The 8,633-nt window shown below is 42.4% G+C and overlaps 1 pseudogene; it reads left to right on the top strand.

The window, feature by feature from the left end:
• Nucleotides 1–4,374: 4,374 nt before the first annotated feature.
• LOC149749921 (UDP-N-acetylglucosamine--peptide N-acetylglucosaminyltransferase 110 kDa subunit pseudogene) lies at nt 4,375–8,245 on the top strand (annotated as a pseudogene).
• Nucleotides 8,246–8,633: the final 388 nt, after the last annotated feature.

Below are 8,633 nucleotides of genomic sequence, written 5' to 3'. Positions count from 1 at the left end.
AGAATAGTAAACAATTGAAATTCTCTCAGGCTTCTTCAACCCTATCACTGGACACATTTATACCTCTCAGGAATGATATTAAAAGAAGAGATTAATAAAGCTTTTATAGATGAGTTGATAAATCTCTAAAGATTTAAGTCTTCATTGCCTCCTAGGTTTTCTCTATTTTGGGTTTCCAAAAGATTTCAATAAACCACAGGATAATTAAAAATTAGACATTCTCTTTCTTACCTTGATGTTTTTCGATGGTAAACACCTTTTTATTGTCTCCATAGTGCTGCCCAATTTCCACCAGTACAGTACTTAAGTGAATTTTGCTCTGGATGGTGGGATATATAAGATGTAAACGAATTGTTCGTATATGTTTTAGAATTCTTCAAAAGGGCCTGGCCATGGAAATGCATTGAATATTACTTAAATAACTAAAGTAACTTCCTCAGAATTATTATTCTGTTCTGGTTAGGATACTCTCTGCTCTGGTTTGTTAGAATTTCCCTTTAGAGTGGTTTTAATTTTGTTTCTGATAGGGTCCTAGGATTTATTGCCACACCCATCCTGCATCTGTTTTTCTTTGAATTACTCTCCTTGCAGTTTCTGATTCATACAGGGCCTTACAGGTTAGTGACAACCTGGCCATCACAATGCTGGGAAGGACAGGCCTACTTTTCAGAGGTGTTGATGTTTTCTGTAGCTGAAGGTTTTCAAGAGATATCAATCTTCCTCACCACCGCCCTTGGCCCTCTTAATGGACTAAGCAGTTCCTCATGAAATTTCTGTAGGATATCTGTACCAACTTCTCAGTATTGTTCCATCCTGAGTCTAAATTCCTGGCCTCAAGGTAATGTTAGATTTCTAGCTCCAGCCCCTATTTACATAAGGCCTATACTAAGGAACGGAACCCACAGACATCAGTCCGCTCTTCTTTCTCTGGATTTAATTTCTCTGTTACTTTCTGAAACATGCAGGTGTTCCTTTCTTTCTTTTAATCTCAGCTAGGTGCTTTTAACTTGTTCAAAATTGACCCAGAATTTATATGTGTCTCCAGTAAGAGTACATTAAACTGAGCTTAGTCTGCTATTCTACTGGCATGTTTGAGATCGAGATAATTTGCTACTTAACTGGATTCAATGACCTGTATATTTCAGGCATCTAAAACTCACCATGTTCCAAATTTCCCTCCTTATAGTTAGTAATTTTCTTGGGAATCTGGATGACATTAAATGGAATAAAGTTAGTGAGTGGCCCAGGAATGCCTGAAAGTTTGTTTGTCAGAGTGGCCAGGGAAAGTGAAGCAAGGAAGGAAAGCAAATGAAAAACAGAATCACATTATTATGGCTGAGTTTACTCCCAGGATTCCATGCAGAGCTCTCTGTAGACCTGGGTTGGGTTATAACTTATGCCAGAGCTCTACGTGGGGCTGACACCATCTCATGCCAAGCTCTCAGTTCTGGGCTAACGTCATCTCTGGTCCACTCTGTGGAGTGGAAACTTTGGAGGAATGGCCAATGTGTTCCGCGGCATAGGAAGAGGGAAATTGTGAATGTGACTTTCTAAATTGTGGAGGAACTAACCACTGTAAATGTGCCTTGAACTATGTTGTTTAATTTGACCAGTCAGATCAATGACTTTCCCCTTGAATGAAATGCTGCTACGTATATGAGCAGAAAAACAAAACTGGTATAAGGAAGAGATAGCTAGTGGGAAGCAGCCGCATAGCACAGGGAGATGCGCTCGGTGCTTTGTGACCACCTAGAGGGGTGGGATAGGGAGGGTGGGAGGGAGGGAGAGGCAAGAGGGAGGAGATATGGGGACATATGTATAACTGATTTACTTTGTTATAAAGCAGAAACTAACACACCATTGTAAAGCAATTATACTCCAATGAAGATGTTTAAAAAAAAAACTGGTATAAGGAGATGGAGAGACTGGGAGTCTTATTTTCCCACCAATTAACTTCGCCTCTGACCATGACCTTCCCTTTGAGTCTCCTAGACCTTGGGGATGATCGCAGCCCCTTGGGTTGGGTGACGGCAACCCCATCTTCACTAGAACCTCTATAGTTAACTTTGATTTTTCCCACTCCGTCTATCCATCCCATGTATGCAGTCAGACATTTGATCTTGGACTTTTCCTGACAAAATATGCTTGAATATAACCATTTCTTTTCACTCCCACTGCTACTGCTATTGTCACTGCCTTAACTAGGGCTTTATCTTTAAGTTCTTTATATAAATATATAAATATCTATATGTAAATATAACATACAAATAAATAAAATATAATATTAATTCTGATGATTTTGAAGTCTTTTCTTGATCAAGACTTTTCCTGATAAAGATACACAATATCTTATATAAATATTTTTGTATTATCTGTTCTTTTCTTAGAATTTTAGCCATATGATTCTATCTCTTGGTTTGTCTAGAACTTTTTGATTGAACGCTGGCTATTTCATTTGGCTTTTTCTGTTTTTCTCAGTGGAAACGTTGTTTTGCTTCAAAATATTTTATTCTACCTGGAAGTAGCAAATCTTCAAATTACAATTTTTTAAATGCTTTCAAATATCAATACTATAGGTGTCACAAAATCTAGAAAAATGACATTTAAAAATTAACTACTGCCAGATGTGTCTCTATAAAACTTTTCCCCCACTCTTTTAGCTATATATTCTTTAACTGCCTCCTCATACGACAGTTTATGTATTTTCGAAATAAAATTTTAAGAAATAAACTTTGCAGTTTTTAGACATAGATTTCTTGTAACATGGTTGATTAGAATTTGCTTCTAGTTATGAATAGTTTAGAAAAGTTTATTTCAGCTTCACAATTTATTATTGATAATGTCACATTAATTTTCATTGTTAACTTTGAGAAAACCTCTATGGATTACTTCCTCATAAGTATTTACTATTATAAATGCATTACTGATTTCAGTACTGCTATAGGTCTGTGCATTACAGGGATTCTGATAAAATACACCATTCCATTACACACATTGTTGATGGAGTATATTCATTTATTTATTTATTTTTGGCTGTGTTGGGTCTTCGTTGCTGTGCGCAGGCTTTCTCTACTTGCAGGGACTGGGGGCCACTCTTCGTTGCGGTGCACAGGCTTCTCACTGCGGTGGCTTCTCTTGTTGCAGAGCACGGGCGCTAGGCACGGAGGCTTCAGTAGTTGTGGCTCGCAGGCTCAATAGTCGTGGCTCACGGGCTCTAGAGCGCAGGTTCCGTAGTTGTGGCACACCGGCTTAGTTGCTCCGTGGCATGTGGGATCTTCCCGGACCAGGGCTCGAACCCTTGTCCCCTGCATTGGCAGGTGGCTTCTTAACCACTGCGCCATCGGGGAAGCCCCTGGAGTATATTCCTGACAGAAGAAAATTTCCGTTTTGACTAAGCATTGATGAGAACTGAATCTTTGACTTATTTTTCACATGCCTGATGATTGAAATAATTTTCCACAGAATAGCTTCTGGTTTTGTACTTTTCAGTTGTTTTTTTCTTCTTCAAACGCACATGCTTTGAGAGCTGTGAAGTGCAAGATATGGCTATATTGTAAGGTGGTTTTTGTCCTTATGCTTCTGTGTCTTGTGCTAGGTTAAGTGAGTAGAGTAGTCAGTATGAGTACTGGAAGTTATTCCTGTAATGGGATAGTATATAGTCAATTACATACGGCGGTGTCTGAAAATCACATAATAGCCTCACTTAAAACATCTCCTTAGGGCTTCCCTGGTGGCGCAGCGGTTGAGAGTCCACCTGCCGACGCAGGGGACACGGGTTCGTGTCCCGGTCCGGGAAGATCCCACATGCCGCGGAGCGGCTAGGCCCGTGAGCCATGGCCGCTGAGCCTGTGCGTCCAGAGCCTGTGCTCCACAACGGGAGAGGCCACAACAGTGAGAGGCCCGCGTACCACAGAAAAAAGAAAATCTCCTTAGCCAGATTTCAAAAAAGCCTGTGGCCATTCCAATATGATCCAACATAGCGGAATATGATAGAAGGAAAATTGGCAAAGAAAGAGACGCTGGTCTTACCTGATGGAAGTTAAAATATCTCACTTTTGACAAGTTTGCAAAAACTTATAATTCCATGAACTAATTCCTAGGGTTCTTCATAGGACCTAAAAAGGAACCCATAGAGTTGTGGAACAACACTAGAAGCCGCTGTGATGAGAAGCCCGGGCACCGCAACAAAGAGTAGCCCCCGCTCGCCGCAACTAGAGAAAGTCTGCACGCAGCATTGAAGACCCAATGCAGCCAAAATAAAAATAAATAAAGATAAATAGATTTATTTTTAAAAAAGTAATACTCGGGTTTGAGGCATGAGAAATATGATGAGGAGAAATTAGCTAATCCTTTCAGAACTTTTGAAATATCAAACTCAGTCTCTAAGATTTGAGCATTATATACAACGTTGGTTACTTATTAGTGGTTTGGGAAGGCCAATTTAAAATTTTCTGATCTTACTGTATTGAAATACACGGCCCTAATGTTTTCCACATTGACTACATGAATGATGAAGTAAAGTCAATCATGTATTTCCTTTCCAACTGGACAGAAAACAAAAATTTAAAAAGTGTTTGGACTACTGACTTTTGATTTCTTCTAAGGCAAGTGTATAGGTAATTTTTATTCCCTGATTAGGAGAAAAATGGTGGAAGAGGGCAGGGTTAAGAATTAAGATTTCAAGAGCGTGAGAGGTAGATGGCCAACCAGAGTTCCTAAGGTTCGGTGCCTGTAACCGTTGCCGCTGCTTAAGCCTGCCAAAGCAGTGGTACGGCTGCTGCCCTCGTATTTGCTACCTCTGGAAACATTCTTGCCAGTAGTGGCGGCAGCGGGACTCAATTACCCCCTTTTCTCACTCTCTCCAGAAGCTCCAGATGGCGTCTTCTGTGGGCAACGTGGCCGACAGCACAGAACCAACGAAACGTATGCTTTCCTTCCAAGGGTTAGCTGAGTTGGCACATCGAGAATATCAGGCAGGAGATTTTGAGGCAGCTGAGAGACGCTGCATGCAGCTGTGGAGACAAGAGCCTGACAATACTGGAGTACTTTTATTACTTTCATCTCTACACTTCCAGTGTCGAAGGCTGGACAGATCTGCCCACTTTAGTACTCTGGCAATTAAACAGAACCCTCTTCTGGCAGAAGCCTATTCGAATTTGGGGAATGTGTACAAGGAAAGAGGGCAGTTGCAGGAAGCAATGGAGCATTACCGGCATGCATTGCATCTCAAGCCAGATTTCATCGACGGTTATGTTAACCTGGCAGCCGCTTTGGTAGCAGCAGGCGACATGCAAGGGGCAGTACAAGCTTACGTCTCTGCTCTTCAGTGCAATCCTGATTTGTACTGTGTTCGCAGTGACCTGGGGAACCTGCTCAAAGCCCTGGGTCGCTTGGAAGGAGCCAAGGCATGTTATTTGAAAGCAGTGGAGACGCAACCGAACTTTGCAGTAGCTTGGAGTAATCTTGGCTGTGTTTTCAATGCACAAGGGGAGATTTGGCTTGCAATTCATCACTTTGAAAAGGCTGTCACCCTTGACCCCAATTTTCTGGATGCTTATATCAATTTAGGAAATGTCTTGAAAGAGGCACGGATTTTTGACAGAGCTGTGGCAGCTTACCTTTGTGCCCTAAGCTTGAGCCCAAATCATGCAGTGGTACGTGCCAACCTGGCTTGTGTATACTATGAGCAAGGCCTGATGGATCTGGCAATAGACACCTACAGGCGAGCTATTGAATTGCAACCACATTTCCCTGATGCTTACTGCAACCTAGCCAACGCTCTGGAAGAGAAGGGCCGTGTTGCCGAAGCAGAAGATTGTTATAATACAGCTCTGCGGCTGTGCCCCACCCATGCAGACTCTCTGAATAACCTGGCCAATATCAAAGGAGACCAGGGAAACATTGAAGAGGCAGTTCGCTTGTATCGTAAAGCATTAGAAGTCTTCCCAGAGTTTGCTGTTGCCCATTCAAATTTAGCAAGTGTATTGGAGCAGCAGGGAAAACTGCAGGAAGCTCTGATGCATTATAAGGAGGCTGTTCGAATCAGTCCTACCTTTGCTGACGCCTACTGTAACATGGGAAACACTCTAAAGGAGATGCAGGATGTTCAGGGAGCCTTGCAGTGTTATACTCGTGCCATTCAGATTAACCCTGCACTTGCGGATGCCCACAGCAATCTGGCTTCCATTCACAAGTATTCAGGGAATATTCCAGAAGCAATTGCTTCTTATCGCACTGCTCTGAAGCTTGAACCTGACTTTCCTGACGCTTATTGTGATTTGGCTCATTGCCTGCAGATTGTCTGTGATTGGACAGACTATGATGAGCGAATGAAGAAGTTGGTCAGCATTGTGGCTGACCAGCTGGAGAAGAATAGGTTGCCTTCTGTGCAGCCTCATCATAGTATGCTCTATCCTCTTTCTCATGGCTTCAGGAAGGCTATTGCTGAGAGCCATGGGAACCTCTGCTTGGACGAGATCAGTGTCCTTCATAAACCACCGTACGAACATCCAAAAGACTTGAAGCTCAGTGATGGTCGACTGCGTGTAGGATACGTGAGTTCTGACTTTGGGAATCATCCTACTTCTCATCTTATGCAGTCTATTCCAGGCACGCACAATCCTGATAAATTTGAGGTCTTCTGTTATGCCCTGAGCCCAGATGATGGCACAAACTTCCGAGCGAAGGTGATGGCAGAAGCCCATCATTTCATTGATCTTTCTCAGATTCCATGCAATGGGAAAGCAGCTGATCGCATCCATCAAGATGGTATACACATCCTTGTAAATATGAATGGTTATACCAGGGGTGCTCGAAATGAACTCTTTGCTCTCAGGCCAGCTCCTATTCAGGCAATGTGGCTGGGCTACCCTGGGACCAGTGGCGTGCTTTTCATGGATTATATCATCACTGATCAGGAAACTTCACCTGCTGAAGTTGCTGAGCAGTATTCTGAGAAACTGGCTTATATGCCCCATACTTTCTTTATTGGTGATCATGCCAATATGTTCCCCCACCTGAAGAAGAAAGCAGTCATCGATTTTAAGTCCAATGGGCACATTTATGACAATCGGATTGTGCTGAATGGCATCGACCTCAAAGCATTTCTTGATAGTCTCCCAGATGTGCAAATTGTCAAGATGAAATGTCCTGATGGAGGAGACACCGCAGACAGCAGTAATACAGCTCTTAATATGCCTGTCATTCCTATGAATACTACTGCAGAGGCAGTTATTGAAATGATTAACAGAGGACAAATTCAGATAACAATTAATGGATTCAGTCTTAGCAATGGACTGGCAACTACCCAGATCAACATTAAGGCCGCCACTGGAGAGGAGGTTCCCCGTACCATTATTGTAACCACACGTTCTCAGTACGGGTTACCGGAAGATGCCATTGTGTACTGTAACTTCAATCAGTTATATAAAATTGACCCATCTACTTTGCAGATGTGGGCAAATATTCTGAAGCGTGTTCCCAATAGTGTACTGTGGCTGTTGCGTTTTCCAGCAGTAGGAGAACCTAATATGCAACAGTACGCACAAAATATGGGCCTTCCCCAGAACCGTATCATTTTCTCACCTGTTGCTCCTAAAGAGGAACATGTTCGGCGAGGCCAGCTGGCTGATGTCTGCTTGGACACTCCACTCTGTAATGGACACACCACAGGGATGGATGTCCTTTGGTCAGGGACACCCATGGTGACTATGCCAGGAGAGACTCTTGCTTCCCGAGTTGCAGCTTCCCAGCTCACTTGTTTAGGCTGTCTTGAGCTTATTGCTAAAAATAGTCAAGAATATGAAGACATAGCTGTGAAACTGGGAACTGATCTAGAATACCTGAAGAAAATTCGTGGCAAAGTCTGGAAGCAGAGAACATCTAGCCCTCTGTTCAACACCAAACGATACACAATGGACCTAGAGCGGCTCTATCTACAGATGTGGGAGCATTACGCAGCTGGCAACAAACCTGATCACATGATTAAGCCTGTTGAAGTCACTGAATCGGCCTAAATAATGACCGTGTGCACAGGAGAATTACCCTGTACCTGAGCCTCAACCTTCTGGGGGAAAGGGAACTACTTTTTCCTTATCCGTACAATACCATGTTGCAGATGGGTGACAGACAATGATAAGAAATAGCACAGCCAGACTTGCTTCCTGCATGATCATGATCGTGATAGGGAGAGACACAAGAGATGGGAAACTGCTGTTCCACAAGGAGTCTCCATAGAATTTTGCAGCAGCCAGGTGTCTAGAAGGTCTGGAAGGTAAGTCTGGAAGGTCTGATCTCCCTTGGTCTTCCATGGGATGGATGGTTAGTGTGGAAGGGAGATAGAGATTGCCCAGCCGTTTTGTGATTATCATGGATCGATTGAGTCTTCTGGATTAATATTTTTCTTTATATTTTGGGTATTGGAGCTTTTAAAAATGTTTGGTTTCAGGTATTTTTATTCATGTGAAGTGTATATGATTCTCTTGAGATAAGGTTTTAAGCTAAAATATTCCTTGTTTTAGTTTCTGAACTCTACAGATAAATGGGGACTTTGCTGCTGTAGTCTTTTTATAGGTTTTATAAACCACTTGAGCCTACATCAGTCATTTTAGTTTGTGACATAATGTTTGGAACTA

This window comes from Delphinapterus leucas, chromosome 3, assembly GCF_059928025.1.
Source record: "Delphinapterus leucas isolate spDelLeu-1000000601 "Yukka" chromosome 3, BTC_Dleu_Yukka2, whole genome shotgun sequence".
NCBI classification, from domain to species: Eukaryota; Metazoa; Chordata; class Mammalia; order Artiodactyla; family Monodontidae; genus Delphinapterus; species Delphinapterus leucas.
This window is presented reverse-complemented; position numbering and strand designations above follow the sequence as displayed.